The following is an 18,689-nucleotide window of genomic DNA, read 5'->3' on the forward strand; positions in this document are numbered from 1 at the left end:
TGGCATTTTGTGGCGGTCCTAGAGGGAATTTTGAGCAGGACCTCCCTGGACCACACAGGCCTCCACCACAAGGAAAACAAAACACGAACTCTCCACAGCAAACTTGAGCTGACACAAACAATCACTCAGCACCCTTTGTCTTATTTTGACACAAGATGACTCGCAAAAGCTGTTGACTCTGAAAAGGGGCTACAGACGCTGCGTCAGCGGACAAGCGTGCTAAAGTCCGTGCTTGCCGACATTGCTGCGAAAAGCTTGCTTCGTCCCTGGGTGGGCTCGAACCACCATCCTTTCGGTTAACAGCCGAACGCGCTAGCCTATTGCGCCACAGAGACTGGTAGTGTAAGCTCTTGTGGGTAACAGTCACAAAAGAATTTGACGCTGGGCGCGACACTAGTCCTGCGTCAGCAAACTTAATTCAAGAGAATTACACCCATTGGGAGGGGCGAGAGAGAGCCAAAAGGCACGCCCAACGTGGGGCTCGAACCCACGACCCTGAGATTAAGAGTCTCATGCTCTACCGACTGAGCTAGCCGGGCAGCGGCAGTCACTTTCCCAAGGCTGACGTCTGTTTTGAGAACTGCCAAACATTTTATGAGCAAACAGAGCCTCGCTTTTCGCAGAGGCTTGACAAAACATCTCGCGGGTAAGGTTGGGGTTAAGCCTAGCGGTAGGCTTAGAGCAGGGGCGTCCCACCTCGATTCTGGAGGTTGCTTGGTCTGACGAGCTTGGCTCCAAGCACAAAGAAACTCAACTTAAGCTGCTGAACCCGGTCTCACCACAGAGACCGGAAGCTTCCAGGCACGTCTGATGGAGCTGGCTGGAGTGAAACTCTACCTGACAGGGCCCTCCAGGACAGAGTTTGGCCACACTAGCCATAGAGTCTTCTATGTTTGTTTTAGCCATGCCTGTTGCTGGGGAATACAGATTGAACGAGCAGAGCTCTGGTTCAACAGCCTGAAAGGCTATTAGTTCAGCCAACTCATAAAAGGTTCCAGGTATGGAGTTCTGTCTCGCTGTGTGAATACAGTTTGCAAACTCCGACAGCATATGATTGGAGAAGCAATTTGGTGGCATTTTGTGGCGGTCCTAGAGGGAATTTTGAGCAGGACCTCCCTGGACCACACAGGCCTCCACCACAAGGAAAACAAAACACGAACTCTCCACAGCAAACTTGAGCTGACACAAACAATCACTCAGCACCCTTTGTCTTATTTTGACACAAGATGACTCGCAAAAGCTGTTGACTCTGAAAAGGGGCTACAGACGCTGCGTCAGCGGACAAGCGTGCTAAAGTCCGTGCTTGCCGACATTGCTGCGAAAAGCTTGCTTCGTCCCTGGGTGGGCTCGAACCACCATCCTTTCGGTTAACAGCCGAACGCGCTAGCCTATTGCGCCACAGAGACTGGTAGTGTAAGGTCTTGTGGGTAACAGTCACAAAAGAATTTGACGCTGGGCGCGACACTAGTCCTGCGTCAGCAAACTTAATTCAAGAGAATTACACCCATTGGGAGGGGCGAGAGAGAGCCAAAAGGCACGCCCAACGTGGGGCTCGAACCCACGACCCTGAGATTAAGAGTCTCATGCTCTACCGACTGAGCTAGCCGGGCAGCGGCAGTCACTTTCCCAAGGCTGACGTCTGTTTTGAGAACTGCCAAACATTTTATGAGCAAACAGAGCCTCGCTTTTCGCAGAGGCTTGACAAAACATCTCGCGGGTAAGGTTGGGGTTAAGCCTAGCGGTAGGCTTAGAGCAGGGGCGTCCCACCTCGATTCTGGAGGTTGCTTGGTCTGACGAGCTTGGCTCCAAGCACAAAGAAACTCAACTTAAGCTGCTGAACCCGGTCTCACCACAGAGACCGGAAGCTTCCAGGCACGTCTGATGGAGCTGGCTGGAGTGAAACTCTACCTGACAGGGCCCTCCAGGACAGAGTTTGGCCACACTAGCCATAGAGTCTTCTATGTTTGTTTTAGCCATGCCTGTTGCTGGGGAATACAGATTGAACGAGCAGAGCTCTGGTTCAACAGCCTGAAAGGCTATTAGTTCAGCCAACTCATAAAAGGTTCCAGGTATGGAGTTCTGTCTCGCTGTGTGAATACAGTTTGCAAACTCCGACAGCATATGATTGGAGAAGCAATTTGGTGGCATTTTGTGGCGGTCCTAGAGGGAATTTTGAGCAGGACCTCCCTGGACCACACAGGCCTCCACCACAAGGAAAACAAAACACGAACTCTCCACAGCAAACTTGAGCTGACACAAACAATCACTCAGCACCCTTTGTCTTATTTTGACACAAGATGACTCGCAAAAGCTGTTGACTCTGAAAAGGGGCTACAGACGCTGCGTCAGCGGACAAGCGTGCTAAAGTCCGTGCTTGCCGACATTGCTGCGAAAAGCTTGCTTCGTCCCTGGGTGGGCTCGAACCACCATCCTTTCGGTTAACAGCCGAACGCGCTAGCCTATTGCGCCACAGAGACTGGTAGTGTAAGGTCTTGTGGGTAACAGTCACAAAAGAATTTGACGCTGGGCGCGACACTAGTCCTGCGTCAGCAAACTTAATTCAAGAGAATTACACCCATTGGGAGGGGCGAGAGAGAGCCAAAAGGCACGCCCAACGTGGGGCTCGAACCCACGACCCTGAGATTAAGAGTCTCATGCTCTACCGACTGAGCTAGCCGGGCAGCGGCAGTCACTTTCCCAAGGCTGACGTCTGTTTTGAGAACTGCCAAACATTTTATGAGCAAACAGAGCCTCGCTTTTCGCAGAGGCTTGACAAAACATCTCGCGGGTAAGGTTGGGGTTAAGCCTAGCGGTAGGCTTAGAGCAGGGGCGTCCCACCTCGATTCTGGAGGTTGCTTGGTCTGACGAGCTTGGCTCCAAGCACAAAGAAACTCAACTTAAGCTGCTGAACCCGGTCTCACCACAGAGACCGGAAGCTTCCAGGCACGTCTGATGGAGCTGGCTGGAGTGAAACTCTACCTGACAGGGCCCTCCAGGACAGAGTTTGGCCACACTAGCCATAGAGTCTTCTATGTTTGTTTTAGCCATGCCTGTTGCTGGGGAATACAGATTGAACGAGCAGAGCTCTGGTTCAACAGCCTGAAAGGCTATTAGTTCAGCCAACTCATAAAAGGTTCCAGGTATGGAGTTCTGTCTCGCTGTGTGAATACAGTTTGCAAACTCCGACAGCATATGATTGGAGAAGCAATTTGGTGGCATTTTGTGGCGGTCCTAGAGGGAATTTTGAGCAGGACCTCCCTGGACCACACAGGCCTCCACCACAAGGAAAACAAAACACGAACTCTCCACAGCAAACTTGAGCTGACACAAACAATCACTCAGCACCCTTTGTCTTATTTTGACACAAGATGACTCGCAAAAGCTGTTGACTCTGAAAAGGGGCTACAGACGCTGCGTCAGCGGACAAGCGTGCTAAAGTCCGTGCTTGCCGACATTGCTGCGAAAAGCTTGCTTCGTCCCTGGGTGGGCTCGAACCACCATCCTTTCGGTTAACAGCCGAACGCGCTAGCCTATTGCGCCACAGAGACTGGTAGTGTAAGCTCTTGTGGGTAACAGTCACAAAAGAATTTGACGCTGGGCGCGACACTAGTCCTGCGTCAGCAAACTTAATTCAAGAGAATTACACCCATTGGGAGGGGCGAGAGAGAGCCAAAAGGCACGCCCAACGTGGGGCTCGAACCCACGACCCTGAGATTAAGAGTCTCATGCTCTACCGACTGAGCTAGCCGGGCAGCGGCAGTCACTTTCCCAAGGCTGACGTCTGTTTTGAGAACTGCCAAACATTTTATGAGCAAACAGAGCCTCGCTTTTCGCAGAGGCTTGACAAAACATCTCGCGGGTAAGGTTGGGGTTAAGCCTAGCGGTAGGCTTAGAGCAGGGGCGTCCCACCTCGATTCTGGAGGTTGCTTGGTCTGACGAGCTTGGCTCCAAGCACAAAGAAACTCAACTTAAGCTGCTGAACCCGGTCTCACCACAGAGACCGGAAGCTTCCAGGCACGTCTGATGGAGCTGGCTGGAGTGAAACTCTACCTGACAGGGCCCTCCAGGACAGAGTTTGGCCACACTAGCCATAGAGTCTTCTATGTTTGTTTTAGCCATGCCTGTTGCTGGGGAATACAGATTGAACGAGCAGAGCTCTGGTTCAACAGCCTGAAAGGCTATTAGTTCAGCCAACTCATAAAAGGTTCCAGGTATGGAGTTCTGTCTCGCTGTGTGAATACAGTTTGCAAACTCCGACAGCATATGATTGGAGAAGCAATTTGGTGGCATTTTGTGGCGGTCCTAGAGGGAATTTTGAGCAGGACCTCCCTGGACCACACAGGCCTCCACCACAAGGAAAACAAAACACGAACTCTCCACAGCAAACTTGAGCTGACACAAACAATCACTCAGCACCCTTTGTCTTATTTTGACACAAGATGACTCGCAAAAGCTGTTGACTCTGAAAAGGGGCTACAGACGCTGCGTCAGCGGACAAGCGTGCTAAAGTCCGTGCTTGCCGACATTGCTGCGAAAAGCTTGCTTCGTCCCTGGGTGGGCTCGAACCACCATCCTTTCGGTTAACAGCCGAACGCGCTAGCCTATTGCGCCACAGAGACTGGTAGTGTAAGGTCTTGTGGGTAACAGTCACAAAAGAATTTGACGCTGGGCGCGACACTAGTCCTGCGTCAGCAAACTTAATTCAAGAGAATTACACCCATTGGGAGGGGCGAGAGAGAGCCAAAAGGCACGCCCAACGTGGGGCTCGAACCCACGACCCTGAGATTAAGAGTCTCATGCTCTACCGACTGAGCTAGCCGGGCAGCGGCAGTCACTTTCCCAAGGCTGACGTCTGTTTTGAGAACTGCCAAACATTTTATGAGCAAACAGAGCCTCGCTTTTCGCAGAGGCTTGACAAAACATCTCGCGGGTAAGGTTGGGGTTAAGCCTAGCGGTAGGCTTAGAGCAGGGGCGTCCCACCTCGATTCTGGAGGTTGCTTGGTCTGACGAGCTTGGCTCCAAGCACAAAGAAACTCAACTTAAGCTGCTGAACCCGGTCTCACCACAGAGACCGGAAGCTTCCAGGCACGTCTGATGGAGCTGGCTGGAGTGAAACTCTACCTGACAGGGCCCTCCAGGACAGAGTTTGGCCACACTAGCCATAGAGTCTTCTATGTTTGTTTTAGCCATGCCTGTTGCTGGGGAATACAGATTGAACGAGCAGAGCTCTGGTTCAACAGCCTGAAAGGCTATTAGTTCAGCCAACTCATAAAAGGTTCCAGGTATGGAGTTCTGTCTCGCTGTGTGAATACAGTTTGCAAACTCCGACAGCATATGATTGGAGAAGCAATTTGGTGGCATTTTGTGGCGGTCCTAGAGGGAATTTTGAGCAGGACCTCCCTGGACCACACAGGCCTCCACCACAAGGAAAACAAAACACGAACTCTCCACAGCAAACTTGAGCTGACACAAACAATCACTCAGCACCCTTTGTCTTATTTTGACACAAGATGACTCGCAAAAGCTGTTGACTCTGAAAAGGGGCTACAGACGCTGCGTCAGCGGACAAGCGTGCTAAAGTCCGTGCTTGCCGACATTGCTGCGAAAAGCTTGCTTCGTCCCTGGGTGGGCTCGAACCACCATCCTTTCGGTTAACAGCCGAACGCGCTAGCCTATTGCGCCACAGAGACTGGTAGTGTAAGCTCTTGTGGGTAACAGTCACAAAAGAATTTGACGCTGGGCGCGACACTAGTCCTGCGTCAGCAAACTTAATTCAAGAGAATTACACCCATTGGGAGGGGCGAGAGAGAGCCAAAAGGCACGCCCAACGTGGGGCTCGAACCCACGACCCTGAGATTAAGAGTCTCATGCTCTACCGACTGAGCTAGCCGGGCAGCGGCAGTCACTTTCCCAAGGCTGACGTCTGTTTTGAGAACTGCCAAACATTTTATGAGCAAACAGAGCCTCGCTTTTCGCAGAGGCTTGACAAAACATCTCGCGGGTAAGGTTGGGGTTAAGCCTAGCGGTAGGCTTAGAGCAGGGGCGTCCCACCTCGATTCTGGAGGTTGCTTGGTCTGACGAGCTTGGCTCCAAGCACAAAGAAACTCAACTTAAGCTGCTGAACCCGGTCTCACCACAGAGACCGGAAGCTTCCAGGCACGTCTGATGGAGCTGGCTGGAGTGAAACTCTACCTGACAGGGCCCTCCAGGACAGAGTTTGGCCACACTAGCCATAGAGTCTTCTATGTTTGTTTTAGCCATGCCTGTTGCTGGGGAATACAGATTGAACGAGCAGAGCTCTGGTTCAACAGCCTGAAAGGCTATTAGTTCAGCCAACTCATAAAAGGTTCCAGGTATGGAGTTCTGTCTCGCTGTGTGAATACAGTTTGCAAACTCCGACAGCATATGATTGGAGAAGCAATTTGGTGGCATTTTGTGGCGGTCCTAGAGGGAATTTTGAGCAGGACCTCCCTGGACCACACAGGCCTCCACCACAAGGAAAACAAAACACGAACTCTCCACAGCAAACTTGAGCTGACACAAACAATCACTCAGCACCCTTTGTCTTATTTTGACACAAGATGACTCGCAAAAGCTGTTGACTCTGAAAAGGGGCTACAGACGCTGCGTCAGCGGACAAGCGTGCTAAAGTCCGTGCTTGCCGACATTGCTGCGAAAAGCTTGCTTCGTCCCTGGGTGGGCTCGAACCACCATCCTTTCGGTTAACAGCCGAACGCGCTAGCCTATTGCGCCACAGAGACTGGTAGTGTAAGGTCTTGTGGGTAACAGTCACAAAAGAATTTGACGCTGGGCGCGACACTAGTCCTGCGTCAGCAAACTTAATTCAAGAGAATTACACCCATTGGGAGGGGCGAGAGAGAGCCAAAAGGCACGCCCAACGTGGGGCTCGAACCCACGACCCTGAGATTAAGAGTCTCATGCTCTACCGACTGAGCTAGCCGGGCAGCGGCAGTCACTTTCCCAAGGCTGACGTCTGTTTTGAGAACTGCCAAACATTTTATGAGCAAACAGAGCCTCGCTTTTCGCAGAGGCTTGACAAAACATCTCGCGGGTAAGGTTGGGGTTAAGCCTAGCGGTAGGCTTAGAGCAGGGGCGTCCCACCTCGATTCTGGAGGTTGCTTGGTCTGACGAGCTTGGCTCCAAGCACAAAGAAACTCAACTTAAGCTGCTGAACCCGGTCTCACCACAGAGACCGGAAGCTTCCAGGCACGTCTGATGGAGCTGGCTGGAGTGAAACTCTACCTGACAGGGCCCTCCAGGACAGAGTTTGGCCACACTAGCCATAGAGTCTTCTATGTTTGTTTTAGCCATGCCTGTTGCTGGGGAATACAGATTGAACGAGCAGAGCTCTGGTTCAACAGCCTGAAAGGCTATTAGTTCAGCCAACTCATAAAAGGTTCCAGGTATGGAGTTCTGTCTCGCTGTGTGAATACAGTTTGCAAACTCCGACAGCATATGATTGGAGAAGCAATTTGGTGGCATTTTGTGGCGGTCCTAGAGGGAATTTTGAGCAGGACCTCCCTGGACCACACAGGCCTCCACCACAAGGAAAACAAAACACGAACTCTCCACAGCAAACTTGAGCTGACACAAACAATCACTCAGCACCCTTTGTCTTATTTTGACACAAGATGACTCGCAAAAGCTGTTGACTCTGAAAAGGGGCTACAGACGCTGCGTCAGCGGACAAGCGTGCTAAAGTCCGTGCTTGCCGACATTGCTGCGAAAAGCTTGCTTCGTCCCTGGGTGGGCTCGAACCACCATCCTTTCGGTTAACAGCCGAACGCGCTAGCCTATTGCGCCACAGAGACTGGTAGTGTAAGCTCTTGTGGGTAACAGTCACAAAAGAATTTGACGCTGGGCGCGACACTAGTCCTGCGTCAGCAAACTTAATTCAAGAGAATTACACCCATTGGGAGGGGCGAGAGAGAGCCAAAAGGCACGCCCAACGTGGGGCTCGAACCCACGACCCTGAGATTAAGAGTCTCATGCTCTACCGACTGAGCTAGCCGGGCAGCGGCAGTCACTTTCCCAAGGCTGACGTCTGTTTTGAGAACTGCCAAACATTTTATGAGCAAACAGAGCCTCGCTTTTCGCAGAGGCTTGACAAAACATCTCGCGGGTAAGGTTGGGGTTAAGCCTAGCGGTAGGCTTAGAGCAGGGGCGTCCCACCTCGATTCTGGAGGTTGCTTGGTCTGACGAGCTTGGCTCCAAGCACAAAGAAACTCAACTTAAGCTGCTGAACCCGGTCTCACCACAGAGACCGGAAGCTTCCAGGCACGTCTGATGGAGCTGGCTGGAGTGAAACTCTACCTGACAGGGCCCTCCAGGACAGAGTTTGGCCACACTAGCCATAGAGTCTTCTATGTTTGTTTTAGCCATGCCTGTTGCTGGGGAATACAGATTGAACGAGCAGAGCTCTGGTTCAACAGCCTGAAAGGCTATTAGTTCAGCCAACTCATAAAAGGTTCCAGGTATGGAGTTCTGTCTCGCTGTGTGAATACAGTTTGCAAACTCCGACAGCATATGATTGGAGAAGCAATTTGGTGGCATTTTGTGGCGGTCCTAGAGGGAATTTTGAGCAGGACCTCCCTGGACCACACAGGCCTCCACCACAAGGAAAACAAAACACGAACTCTCCACAGCAAACTTGAGCTGACACAAACAATCACTCAGCACCCTTTGTCTTATTTTGACACAAGATGACTCGCAAAAGCTGTTGACTCTGAAAAGGGGCTACAGACGCTGCGTCAGCGGACAAGCGTGCTAAAGTCCGTGCTTGCCGACATTGCTGCGAAAAGCTTGCTTCGTCCCTGGGTGGGCTCGAACCACCATCCTTTCGGTTAACAGCCGAACGCGCTAGCCTATTGCGCCACAGAGACTGGTAGTGTAAGCTCTTGTGGGTAACAGTCACAAAAGAATTTGACGCTGGGCGCGACACTAGTCCTGCGTCAGCAAACTTAATTCAAGAGAATTACACCCATTGGGAGGGGCGAGAGAGAGCCAAAAGGCACGCCCAACGTGGGGCTCGAACCCACGACCCTGAGATTAAGAGTCTCATGCTCTACCGACTGAGCTAGCCGGGCAGCGGCAGTCACTTTCCCAAGGCTGACGTCTGTTTTGAGAACTGCCAAACATTTTATGAGCAAACAGAGCCTCGCTTTTCGCAGAGGCTTGACAAAACATCTCGCGGGTAAGGTTGGGGTTAAGCCTAGCGGTAGGCTTAGAGCAGGGGCGTCCCACCTCGATTCTGGAGGTTGCTTGGTCTGACGAGCTTGGCTCCAAGCACAAAGAAACTCAACTTAAGCTGCTGAACCCGGTCTCACCACAGAGACCGGAAGCTTCCAGGCACGTCTGATGGAGCTGGCTGGAGTGAAACTCTACCTGACAGGGCCCTCCAGGACAGAGTTTGGCCACACTAGCCATAGAGTCTTCTATGTTTGTTTTAGCCATGCCTGTTGCTGGGGAATACAGATTGAACGAGCAGAGCTCTGGTTCAACAGCCTGAAAGGCTATTAGTTCAGCCAACTCATAAAAGGTTCCAGGTATGGAGTTCTGTCTCGCTGTGTGAATACAGTTTGCAAACTCCGACAGCATATGATTGGAGAAGCAATTTGGTGGCATTTTGTGGCGGTCCTAGAGGGAATTTTGAGCAGGACCTCCCTGGACCACACAGGCCTCCACCACAAGGAAAACAAAACACGAACTCTCCACAGCAAACTTGAGCTGACACAAACAATCACTCAGCACCCTTTGTCTTATTTTGACACAAGATGACTCGCAAAAGCTGTTGACTCTGAAAAGGGGCTACAGACGCTGCGTCAGCGGACAAGCGTGCTAAAGTCCGTGCTTGCCGACAATGCTGCGAAAAGCTTGCTTCGTCCCTGGGTGGGCTCGAACCACCATCCTTTCGGTTAACAGCCGAACGCGCTAGCCTATTGCGCCACAGAGACTGGTAGTGTAAGCTCTTGTGGGTAACAGTCACAAAAGAATTTGACGCTGGGCGCGACACTAGTCCTGCGTCAGCAAACTTAATTCAAGAGAATTACACCCATTGGGAGGGGCGAGAGAGAGCCAAAAGGCACGCCCAACGTGGGGCTCGAACCCACGACCCTGAGATTAAGAGTCTCATGCTCTACCCTTCAGGTGCTCTTCCAGGTATGGAGTTCTGTCTCGCTGTGTGAATACAGTTTGCAAACTCTGACAGCATATGATTGGAGAAGCAATTTGGTGGCATTTTGTGGCGGTCCTAGAGGGAATTTTGAGCAGGACCTCCCTGGACCACACAGGCCTCCACCACAAGGAAAACAAAACACGAACTCTCCACAGCAAACTTGAGCTGACACAAACAATCACTCAGCACCCTTTGTCTTATTTTGACACAAGATGACTCGCAAAAGCTGTTGACTCTGAAAAGGGGCTACAGACGCTGCGTCAGCGGACAAGCGTGCTAAAGTCCGTGCTTGCCGACATTGCTGCGAAAAGCTTGCTTCGTCCCTGGGTGGGCTCGAACCACCATCCTTTCGGTTAACAGCCGAACGCGCTAGCCTATTGCGCCACAGAGACTGGTAGTGTAAGGTCTTGTGGGTAACAGTCACAAAAGAATTTGACGCTGGGCGCGACACTAGTCCTGCGTCAGCAAACTTAATTCAAGAGAATTACACCCATTGGGAGGGGCGAGAGAGAGCCAAAAGGCACGCCCAACGTGGGGCTCGAACCCACGACCCTGAGATTAAGAGTCTCATGCTCTACCGACTGAGCTAGCCGGGCAGCGGCAGTCACATTCCCAAGGCTGACGTCTGTTTTGAGAACTGCCAAACATTTTATGAGCAAACAGAGCCTCGCTTTTCGCAGAGGCTTGACAAAACATCTCGCGGGTAAGGTTGGGGTTAAGCCTAGCGGTAGGCTTAGAGCAGGGGCGTCCCACCTCGATTCTGGAGGTTGCTTGGTCTGACGAGCTTGGCTCCAAGCACAAAGAAACTCAACTTAAGCTGCTGAACCCGGTCTCACCACAGAGACCGGAAGCTTCCAGGCACGTCTGATGGAGCTGGCTGGAGTGAAACTCTACCTGACAGGGCCCTCCAGGACAGAGTTTGGCCACACTAGCCATAGAGTCTTCTATGTTTGTTTTAGCCATGCCTGTTGCTGGGGAATACAGATTGAACGAGCAGAGCTCTGGTTCAACAGCCTGAAAGGCTATTAGTTCAGCCAACTCATAAAAGGTTCCAGGTATGGAGTTCTGTCTCGCTGTGTGAATACAGTTTGCAAACTCCGACAGCATATGATTGGAGAAGCAATTTGGTGGCATTTTGTGGCGGTCCTAGAGGGAATTTTGAGCAGGACCTCCCTGGACCACACAGGCCTCCACCACAAGGAAAACAAAACACGAACTCTCCACAGCAAACTTGAGCTGACACAAACAATCACTCAGCACCCTTTGTCTTATTTTGACACAAGATGACTCGCAAAAGCTGTTGACTCTGAAAAGGGGCTACAGACGCTGCGTCAGCGGACAAGCGTGCTAAAGTCCGTGCTTGCCGACATTGCTGCGAAAAGCTTGCTTCGTCCCTGGGTGGGCTCGAACCACCATCCTTTCGGTTAACAGCCGAACGCGCTAGCCTATTGCGCCACAGAGACTGGTAGTGTAAGGTCTTGTGGGTAACAGTCACAAAAGAATTTGACGCTGGGCGCGACACTAGTCCTGCGTCAGCAAACTTAATTCAAGAGAATTACACCCATTGGGAGGGGCGAGAGAGAGCCAAAAGGCACGCCCAACGTGGGGCTCGAACCCACGACCCTGAGATTAAGAGTCTCATGCTCTACCGACTGAGCTAGCCGGGCAGCGGCAGTCACTTTCCCAAGGCTGACGTCTGTTTTGAGAACTGCCAAACATTTTATGAGCAAACAGAGCCTCGCTTTTCGCAGAGGCTTGACAAAACATCTCGCGGGTAAGGTTGGGGTTAAGCCTAGCGGTAGGCTTAGAGCAGGGGCGTCCCACCTCGATTCTGGAGGTTGCTTGGTCTGACGAGCTTGGCTCCAAGCACAAAGAAACTCAACTTAAGCTGCTGAACCCGGTCTCACCACAGAGACCGGAAGCTTCCAGGCACGTCTGATGGAGCTGGCTGGAGTGAAACTCTACCTGACAGGGCCCTCCAGGACAGAGTTTGGCCACACTAGCCATAGAGTCTTCTATGTTTGTTTTAGCCATGCCTGTTGCTGGGGAATACAGATTGAACGAGCAGAGCTCTGGTTCAACAGCCTGAAAGGCTATTAGTTCAGCCAACTCATAAAAGGTTCCAGGTATGGAGTTCTGTCTCGCTGTGTGAATACAGTTTGCAAACTCCGACAGCATATGATTGGAGAAGCAATTTGGTGGCATTTTGTGGCGGTCCTAGAGGGAATTTTGAGCAGGACCTCCCTGGACCACACAGGCCTCCACCACAAGGAAAACAAAACACGAACTCTCCACAGCAAACTTGAGCTGACACAAACAATCACTCAGCACCCTTTGTCTTATTTTGACACAAGATGACTCGCAAAAGCTGTTGACTCTGAAAAGGGGCTACAGACGCTGCGTCAGCGGACAAGCGTGCTAAAGTCCGTGCTTGCCGACATTGCTGCGAAAAGCTTGCTTCGTCCCTGGGTGGGCTCGAACCACCATCCTTTCGGTTAACAGCCGAACGCGCTAGCCTATTGCGCCACAGAGACTGGTAGTGTAAGGTCTTGTGGGTAACAGTCACAAAAGAATTTGACGCTGGGCGCGACACTAGTCCTGCGTCAGCAAACTTAATTCAAGAGAATTACACCCATTGGGAGGGGCGAGAGAGAGCCAAAAGGCACGCCCAACGTGGGGCTCGAACCCACGACCCTGAGATTAAGAGTCTCATGCTCTACCGACTGAGCTAGCCGGGCAGCGGCAGTCACTTTCCCAAGGCTGACGTCTGTTTTGAGAACTGCCAAACATTTTATGAGCAAACAGAGCCTCGCTTTTCGCAGAGGCTTGACAAAACATCTCGCGGGTAAGGTTGGGGTTAAGCCTAGCGGTAGGCTTAGAGCAGGGGCGTCCCACCTCGATTCTGGAGGTTGCTTGGTCTGACGAGCTTGGCTCCAAGCACAAAGAAACTCAACTTAAGCTGCTGAACCCGGTCTCACCACAGAGACCGGAAGCTTCCAGGCACGTCTGATGGAGCTGGCTGGAGTGAAACTCTACCTGACAGGGCCCTCCAGGACAGAGTTTGGCCACACTAGCCATAGAGTCTTCTATGTTTGTTTTAGCCATGCCTGTTGCTGGGGAATACAGATTGAACGAGCAGAGCTCTGGTTCAACAGCCTGAAAGGCTATTAGTTCAGCCAACTCATAAAAGGTTCCAGGTATGGAGTTCTGTCTCGCTGTGTGAATACAGTTTGCAAACTCCGACAGCATATGATTGGAGAAGCAATTTGGTGGCATTTTGTGGCGGTCCTAGAGGGAATTTTGAGCAGGACCTCCCTGGACCACACAGGCCTCCACCACAAGGAAAACAAAACACGAACTCTCCACAGCAAACTTGAGCTGACACAAACAATCACTCAGCACCCTTTGTCTTATTTTGACACAAGATGACTCGCAAAAGCTGTTGACTCTGAAAAGGGGCTACAGACGCTGCGTCAGCGGACAAGCGTGCTAAAGTCCGTGCTTGCCGACATTGCTGCGAAAAGCTTGCTTCGTCCCTGGGTGGGCTCGAACCACCATCCTTTCGGTTAACAGCCGAACGCGCTAGCCTATTGCGCCACAGAGACTGGTAGTGTAAGGTCTTGTGGGTAACAGTCACAAAAGAATTTGACGCTGGGCGCGACACTAGTCCTGCGTCAGCAAACTTAATTCAAGAGAATTACACCCATTGGGAGGGGCGAGAGAGAGCCAAAAGGCACGCCCAACGTGGGGCTCGAACCCACGACCCTGAGATTAAGAGTCTCATGCTCTACCGACTGAGCTAGCCGGGCAGCGGCAGTCACTTTCCCAAGGCTGACGTCTGTTTTGAGAACTGCCAAACATTTTATGAGCAAACAGAGCCTCGCTTTTCGCAGAGGCTTGACAAAACATCTCGCGGGTAAGGTTGGGGTTAAGCCTAGCGGTAGGCTTAGAGCAGGGGCGTCCCACCTCGATTCTGGAGGTTGCTTGGTCTGACGAGCTTGGCTCCAAGCACAAAGAAACTCAACTTAAGCTGCTGAACCCGGTCTCACCACAGAGACCGGAAGCTTCCAGGCACGTCTGATGGAGCTGGCTGGAGTGAAACTCTACCTGACAGGGCCCTCCAGGACAGAGTTTGGCCACACTAGCCATAGAGTATTCTATGTTTGTTTTAGCCATGCCTGTTGCTGGGGAATACAGATTGAACGAGCAGAGCTCTGGTTCAACAGCCTGAAAGGCTATTAGTTCAGCCAACTCATAAAAGGTTCCAGGTATGGAGTTCTGTCTCGCTGTGTGAATACAGTTTGCAAACTCCGACAGCATATGATTGGAGAAGCAATTTGGTGGCATTTTGTGGCGGTCCTAGAGGGAATTTTGAGCAGGACCTCCCTGGACCACACAGGCCTCCACCACAAGGAAAACAAAACACGAACTCTCCACAGCAAACTTGAGCTGACACAAACAATCACTCAGCACCCTTTGTCTTATTTTGACACAAGATGACTCGCAAAAGCTGTTGACTCTGAAAAGGGGCTACAGACGCTGCGTCAGCGGACAAGCGTGCTAAAGTCCGTGCTTGCCGACATTGCTGCGAAAAGCTTGCTTCGTCCCTGGGTGGGCTCGAACCACCATCCTTTCGGTTAACAGCCGAACGCGCTAGCCTATTGCGCCACAGAGACTGGTAGTGTAAGCTCTTGTGGGTAACAGTCACAAAAGAATTTGACGCTGGGCGCGACACTAGTCCTGCGTCAGCAAACTTAATTCAAGAGAATTACACCCATTGGGAGGGGCGAGAGAGAGCCAAAAGGCACGCCCAACGTGGGGCTCGAACCCACGACCCTGAGATTAAGAGTCTCATGCTCTACCGACTGAGCTAGCCGGGCAGCGGCAGTCACATTCCCAAGGCTGACGTCTGTTTTGAGAACTGCCAAACATTTTATGAGCAAACAGAGCCTCGCTTTTCGCAGAGGCTTGACAAAACATCTCGCGGGTAAGGTTGGGGTTAAGCCTAGCGGTAGGCTTAGAGCAGGGGCGTCCCACCTCGATTCTGGAGGTTGCTTGGTCTGACGAGCTTGGCTCCAAGCACAAAGAAACTCAACTTAAGCTGCTGAACCCGGTCTCACCACAGAGACCGGAAGCTTCCAGGCACGTCTGATGGAGCTGGCTGGAGTGAAACTCTACCTGACAGGGCCCTCCAGGACAGAGTTTGGCCACACTAGCCATAGAGTCTTCTATGTTTGTTTTAGCCATGCCTGTTGCTGGGGAATACAGATTGAACGAGCAGAGCTCTGGTTCAACAGCCTGAAAGGCTATTAGTTCAGCCAACTCATAAAAGGTTCCAGGTATGGAGTTCTGTCTCGCTGTGTGAATACAGTTTGCAAACTCCGACAGCATATGATTGGAGAAGCAATTTGGTGGCATTTTGTGGCGGTCCTAGAGGGAATTTTGAGCAGGACCTCCCTGGACCACACAGGCCTCCACCACAAGGAAAACAAAACACGAACTCTCCACAGCAAACTTGAGCTGACACAAACAATCACTCAGCACCCTTTGTCTTATTTTGACACAAGATGACTCGCAAAAGCTGTTGACTCTGAAAAGGGGCTACAGACGCTGCGTCAGCGGACAAGCGTGCTAAAGTCCGTGCTTGCCGACATTGCTGCGAAAAGCTTGCTTCGTCCCTGGGTGGGCTCGAACCACCATCCTTTCGGTTAACAGCCGAACGCGCTAGCCTATTGCGCCACAGAGACTGGTAGTGTAAGCTCTTGTGGGTAACAGTCACAAAAGAATTTGACGCTGGGCGCGACACTAGTCCTGCGTCAGCAAACTTAATTCAAGAGAATTACACCCATTGGGAGGGGCGAGAGAGAGCCAAAAGGCACGCCCAACGTGGGGCTCGAACCCACGACCCTGAGATTAAGAGTCTCATGCTCTACCGACTGAGCTAGCCGGGCAGCGGCAGTCACTTTCCCAAGGCTGACGTCTGTTTTGAGAACTGCCAAACATTTTATGAGCAAACAGAGCCTCGCTTTTCGCAGAGGCTTGACAAAACATCTCGCGGGTAAGGTTGGGGTTAAGCCTAGCGGTAGGCTTAGAGCAGGGGCGTCCCACCTCGATTCTGGAGGTTGCTTGGTCTGACGAGCTTGGCTCCAAGCACAAAGAAACTCAACTTAAGCTGCTGAACCCGGTCTCACCACAGAGACCGGAAGCTTCCAGGCACGTCTGATGGAGCTGGCTGGAGTGAAACTCTACCTGACAGGGCCCTCCAGGACAGAGTTTGGCCACACTAGCCATAGAGTCTTCTATGTTTGTTTTAGCCATGCCTGTTGCTGGGGAATACAGATTGAACGAGCAGAGCTCTGGTTCAACAGCCTGAAAGGCTATTAGTTCAGCCAACTCATAAAAGGTTCCAGGTATGGAGTTCTGTCTCGCTGTGTGAATACAGTTTGCAAACTCCGACAGCATATGATTGGAGAAGCAATTTGGTGGCATTTTGTGGCGGTCCTAGAGGGAATTTTGAGCAGGACCTCCCTGGACCACACAGGCCTCCACCACAAGGAAAACAAAACACGAACTCTCCACAGCAAACTTGAGCTGACACAAACAATCACTCAGCACCCTTTGTCTTATTTTGACACAAGATGACTCGCAAAAGCTGTTGACTCTGAAAAGGGGCTACAGACGCTGCGTCAGCGGACAAGCGTGCTAAAGTCCGTGCTTGCCGACATTGCTGCGAAAAGCTTGCTTCGTCCCTGGGTGGGCTCGAACCACCATCCTTTCGGTTAACAGCCGAACGCGCTAGCCTATTGCGCCACAGAGACTGGTAGTGTAAGCTCTTGTGGGTAACAGTCACAAAAGAATTTGACGCTGGGCGCGACACTAGTCCTGCGTCAGCAAACTTAATTCAAGAGAATTACACCCATTGGGAGGGGCGAGAGAGAGCCAAAAGGCACGCCCAACGTGGGGCTCGAACCCACGACCCTGAGATTAAGAGTCTCATGCTCTACCGACTGAGCTAGCCGGGCAGCGGCAGTCACTTTCCCAAGGCTGACGTCTGTTTTGAGAACTGCCAAACATTTTATGAGCAAACAGAGCCTCGCTTTTCGCAGAGGCTTGACAAAACATCTCGCGGGTAAGGTTGGGGTTAAGCCTAGCGGTAGGCTTAGAGCAGGGGCGTCCCACCTCGATTCTGGAGGTTGCTTGGTCTGACGAGCTTGGCTCCAAGCACAAAGAAACTCAACTTAAGCTGCTGAACCCGGTCTCACCACAGAGACCGGAAGCTTCCAGGCACGTCTGATGGAGCTGGCTGGAGTGAAACTCTACCTGACAGGGCCCTCCAGGACAGAGTTTGGCCACACTAGCCATAGAGTCTTCTATGTTTGTTTTAGCCATGCCTGTTGCTGGGGAATACAGATTGAACGAGCAGAGCTCTGGTTCAACAGCCTGAAAGGCTATTAGTTCAGCCAACTCATAAAAGGTTCCAGGTATGGAGTTCTGTCTCGCTGTGTGAATACAGTTTGCAAACTCCGACAGCATATGATTGGAGAAGCAATTTGGTGGCATTTTGTGGCGGTCCTAGAGGGAATTTTGAGCAGGACCTCCCTGGACCACACAGGCCTCCACCACAAGGAAAACAAAACACGAACTCTCCACAGCAAACTTGAGCTGACACAAACAATCACTCAGCACCCTTTGTCTTATTTTGACACAAGATGACTCGCAAAAGCTGTTGACTCTGAAAAGGGGCTACAGACGCTGCGTCAGCGGACAAGCGTGCTAAAGTCTGTGCTTGCCGACATTGCTGCGAAAAGCTTGCTTCGTCCCTGGGTGGGCTCGAACCACCATCCTTTCGGTTAACAGCCGAACGCGCTAGCCTATTGCGCCAAAGCTGGGGAACAATAGTCTGTTAAGGGGGGGGAAGAAATGGAAGGAGAAAAAGGGGAAAAAATGAGGGAAAAAGAGGAAAAAAATGAGGAAAAAGGGAAGGAAAGGGAATTTTATGCCTCTACCATCAAAAGTGATGTTTTAGGAAGTGTATGCTTGCAATCAATTATTTTTAAAACATTTTTTCCCCTATCTTCCTATACATTTCAATGGGAGAAAGGTTGATCACCAGGTCGCCGGTTCGAATCCCACTGTTGCCAGAAATCGAAGTTGTAACTTAATGCTGTAAATCGCCATTTTTCATCAGTAAAAGTCACACAAAGCATGTCCACATTAATGAAATTAGTTATGAAATGACAAATGAGCATTTTATTAATTCTATATCACTGACTGTGGATATTATATTCACTTTTCTGAGCTTTGGCACATTTAGTTTGAATATATTTCTGCTCCAATAATTTTCTAAAAAAGTAAAAAATAGTAAATTTATTTCTGAAAGAATCCTCAAATTTCTCAACATTTTCAAAGTGCCTATGACCTTTGAATGATACTGTATAAAAGTAAAACATACAAAAAATGTGTTATTCATGACAAAACTTTTATTTTTCAATTT

At 51.1% G+C, this 18,689-nt stretch overlaps 33 non-coding genes across 33 annotated transcripts; all 33 read right to left on the reverse strand.

Annotated features, from left to right (window-relative positions):
• Positions 1-261: 261 nt before the first annotated feature.
• Positions 262-335, reverse strand: trnan-guu (transfer RNA asparagine (anticodon GUU)). Its single transcript has one exon. It is a non-coding gene; the product is annotated as a tRNA-Asn (tRNA).
• A 131-nt stretch (positions 336-466) lies between these two features.
• trnak-cuu (transfer RNA lysine (anticodon CUU)) lies at positions 467-539 on the reverse strand. Its single transcript has one exon. It is a non-coding gene; the product is annotated as a tRNA-Lys (tRNA).
• A 793-nt stretch (positions 540-1,332) lies between these two features.
• On the reverse strand, positions 1,333-1,406 carry trnan-guu (transfer RNA asparagine (anticodon GUU)). The gene has a single exon. It is a non-coding gene; the product is annotated as a tRNA-Asn (tRNA).
• A 131-nt stretch (positions 1,407-1,537) lies between these two features.
• trnak-cuu (transfer RNA lysine (anticodon CUU)) lies at positions 1,538-1,610 on the reverse strand. Its single transcript has one exon. It is a non-coding gene; the product is annotated as a tRNA-Lys (tRNA).
• Positions 1,611-2,403: 793 nt separating this feature from the next.
• trnan-guu (transfer RNA asparagine (anticodon GUU)) lies at positions 2,404-2,477 on the reverse strand. Its single transcript has one exon. It is a non-coding gene; the product is annotated as a tRNA-Asn (tRNA).
• Positions 2,478-2,608: 131 nt separating this feature from the next.
• On the reverse strand, positions 2,609-2,681 carry trnak-cuu (transfer RNA lysine (anticodon CUU)). The gene has a single exon. It is a non-coding gene; the product is annotated as a tRNA-Lys (tRNA).
• A 793-nt stretch (positions 2,682-3,474) lies between these two features.
• On the reverse strand, positions 3,475-3,548 carry trnan-guu (transfer RNA asparagine (anticodon GUU)). The gene has a single exon. It is a non-coding gene; the product is annotated as a tRNA-Asn (tRNA).
• Positions 3,549-3,679: 131 nt separating this feature from the next.
• On the reverse strand, positions 3,680-3,752 carry trnak-cuu (transfer RNA lysine (anticodon CUU)). Its single transcript has one exon. It is a non-coding gene; the product is annotated as a tRNA-Lys (tRNA).
• Positions 3,753-4,545: 793 nt separating this feature from the next.
• On the reverse strand, positions 4,546-4,619 carry trnan-guu (transfer RNA asparagine (anticodon GUU)). Its single transcript has one exon. It is a non-coding gene; the product is annotated as a tRNA-Asn (tRNA).
• A 131-nt stretch (positions 4,620-4,750) lies between these two features.
• On the reverse strand, positions 4,751-4,823 carry trnak-cuu (transfer RNA lysine (anticodon CUU)). The gene has a single exon. It is a non-coding gene; the product is annotated as a tRNA-Lys (tRNA).
• A 793-nt stretch (positions 4,824-5,616) lies between these two features.
• Positions 5,617-5,690, reverse strand: trnan-guu (transfer RNA asparagine (anticodon GUU)). Its single transcript has one exon. It is a non-coding gene; the product is annotated as a tRNA-Asn (tRNA).
• Positions 5,691-5,821: 131 nt separating this feature from the next.
• trnak-cuu (transfer RNA lysine (anticodon CUU)) lies at positions 5,822-5,894 on the reverse strand. The gene has a single exon. It is a non-coding gene; the product is annotated as a tRNA-Lys (tRNA).
• Positions 5,895-6,687: 793 nt separating this feature from the next.
• On the reverse strand, positions 6,688-6,761 carry trnan-guu (transfer RNA asparagine (anticodon GUU)). The gene has a single exon. It is a non-coding gene; the product is annotated as a tRNA-Asn (tRNA).
• A 131-nt stretch (positions 6,762-6,892) lies between these two features.
• trnak-cuu (transfer RNA lysine (anticodon CUU)) lies at positions 6,893-6,965 on the reverse strand. The gene has a single exon. It is a non-coding gene; the product is annotated as a tRNA-Lys (tRNA).
• A 793-nt stretch (positions 6,966-7,758) lies between these two features.
• trnan-guu (transfer RNA asparagine (anticodon GUU)) lies at positions 7,759-7,832 on the reverse strand. Its single transcript has one exon. It is a non-coding gene; the product is annotated as a tRNA-Asn (tRNA).
• Positions 7,833-7,963: 131 nt separating this feature from the next.
• On the reverse strand, positions 7,964-8,036 carry trnak-cuu (transfer RNA lysine (anticodon CUU)). The gene has a single exon. It is a non-coding gene; the product is annotated as a tRNA-Lys (tRNA).
• Positions 8,037-8,829: 793 nt separating this feature from the next.
• Positions 8,830-8,903, reverse strand: trnan-guu (transfer RNA asparagine (anticodon GUU)). The gene has a single exon. It is a non-coding gene; the product is annotated as a tRNA-Asn (tRNA).
• Positions 8,904-9,034: 131 nt separating this feature from the next.
• On the reverse strand, positions 9,035-9,107 carry trnak-cuu (transfer RNA lysine (anticodon CUU)). Its single transcript has one exon. It is a non-coding gene; the product is annotated as a tRNA-Lys (tRNA).
• A 793-nt stretch (positions 9,108-9,900) lies between these two features.
• On the reverse strand, positions 9,901-9,974 carry trnan-guu (transfer RNA asparagine (anticodon GUU)). The gene has a single exon. It is a non-coding gene; the product is annotated as a tRNA-Asn (tRNA).
• A 539-nt stretch (positions 9,975-10,513) lies between these two features.
• On the reverse strand, positions 10,514-10,587 carry trnan-guu (transfer RNA asparagine (anticodon GUU)). The gene has a single exon. It is a non-coding gene; the product is annotated as a tRNA-Asn (tRNA).
• Positions 10,588-10,718: 131 nt separating this feature from the next.
• Positions 10,719-10,791, reverse strand: trnak-cuu (transfer RNA lysine (anticodon CUU)). The gene has a single exon. It is a non-coding gene; the product is annotated as a tRNA-Lys (tRNA).
• A 793-nt stretch (positions 10,792-11,584) lies between these two features.
• Positions 11,585-11,658, reverse strand: trnan-guu (transfer RNA asparagine (anticodon GUU)). Its single transcript has one exon. It is a non-coding gene; the product is annotated as a tRNA-Asn (tRNA).
• A 131-nt stretch (positions 11,659-11,789) lies between these two features.
• trnak-cuu (transfer RNA lysine (anticodon CUU)) lies at positions 11,790-11,862 on the reverse strand. Its single transcript has one exon. It is a non-coding gene; the product is annotated as a tRNA-Lys (tRNA).
• Positions 11,863-12,655: 793 nt separating this feature from the next.
• On the reverse strand, positions 12,656-12,729 carry trnan-guu (transfer RNA asparagine (anticodon GUU)). Its single transcript has one exon. It is a non-coding gene; the product is annotated as a tRNA-Asn (tRNA).
• Positions 12,730-12,860: 131 nt separating this feature from the next.
• trnak-cuu (transfer RNA lysine (anticodon CUU)) lies at positions 12,861-12,933 on the reverse strand. The gene has a single exon. It is a non-coding gene; the product is annotated as a tRNA-Lys (tRNA).
• A 793-nt stretch (positions 12,934-13,726) lies between these two features.
• Positions 13,727-13,800, reverse strand: trnan-guu (transfer RNA asparagine (anticodon GUU)). Its single transcript has one exon. It is a non-coding gene; the product is annotated as a tRNA-Asn (tRNA).
• A 131-nt stretch (positions 13,801-13,931) lies between these two features.
• trnak-cuu (transfer RNA lysine (anticodon CUU)) lies at positions 13,932-14,004 on the reverse strand. The gene has a single exon. It is a non-coding gene; the product is annotated as a tRNA-Lys (tRNA).
• Positions 14,005-14,797: 793 nt separating this feature from the next.
• On the reverse strand, positions 14,798-14,871 carry trnan-guu (transfer RNA asparagine (anticodon GUU)). Its single transcript has one exon. It is a non-coding gene; the product is annotated as a tRNA-Asn (tRNA).
• A 131-nt stretch (positions 14,872-15,002) lies between these two features.
• trnak-cuu (transfer RNA lysine (anticodon CUU)) lies at positions 15,003-15,075 on the reverse strand. The gene has a single exon. It is a non-coding gene; the product is annotated as a tRNA-Lys (tRNA).
• Positions 15,076-15,868: 793 nt separating this feature from the next.
• trnan-guu (transfer RNA asparagine (anticodon GUU)) lies at positions 15,869-15,942 on the reverse strand. Its single transcript has one exon. It is a non-coding gene; the product is annotated as a tRNA-Asn (tRNA).
• A 131-nt stretch (positions 15,943-16,073) lies between these two features.
• Positions 16,074-16,146, reverse strand: trnak-cuu (transfer RNA lysine (anticodon CUU)). Its single transcript has one exon. It is a non-coding gene; the product is annotated as a tRNA-Lys (tRNA).
• Positions 16,147-16,939: 793 nt separating this feature from the next.
• trnan-guu (transfer RNA asparagine (anticodon GUU)) lies at positions 16,940-17,013 on the reverse strand. Its single transcript has one exon. It is a non-coding gene; the product is annotated as a tRNA-Asn (tRNA).
• A 131-nt stretch (positions 17,014-17,144) lies between these two features.
• trnak-cuu (transfer RNA lysine (anticodon CUU)) lies at positions 17,145-17,217 on the reverse strand. Its single transcript has one exon. It is a non-coding gene; the product is annotated as a tRNA-Lys (tRNA).
• Positions 17,218-18,689: the final 1,472 nt, after the last annotated feature.

This window comes from Carassius auratus, unplaced genomic scaffold (genome assembly GCF_003368295.1).
Source record: "Carassius auratus strain Wakin unplaced genomic scaffold, ASM336829v1 scaf_tig00217197, whole genome shotgun sequence".
Classification (NCBI taxonomy): domain Eukaryota; kingdom Metazoa; phylum Chordata; class Actinopteri; order Cypriniformes; family Cyprinidae; genus Carassius; species Carassius auratus.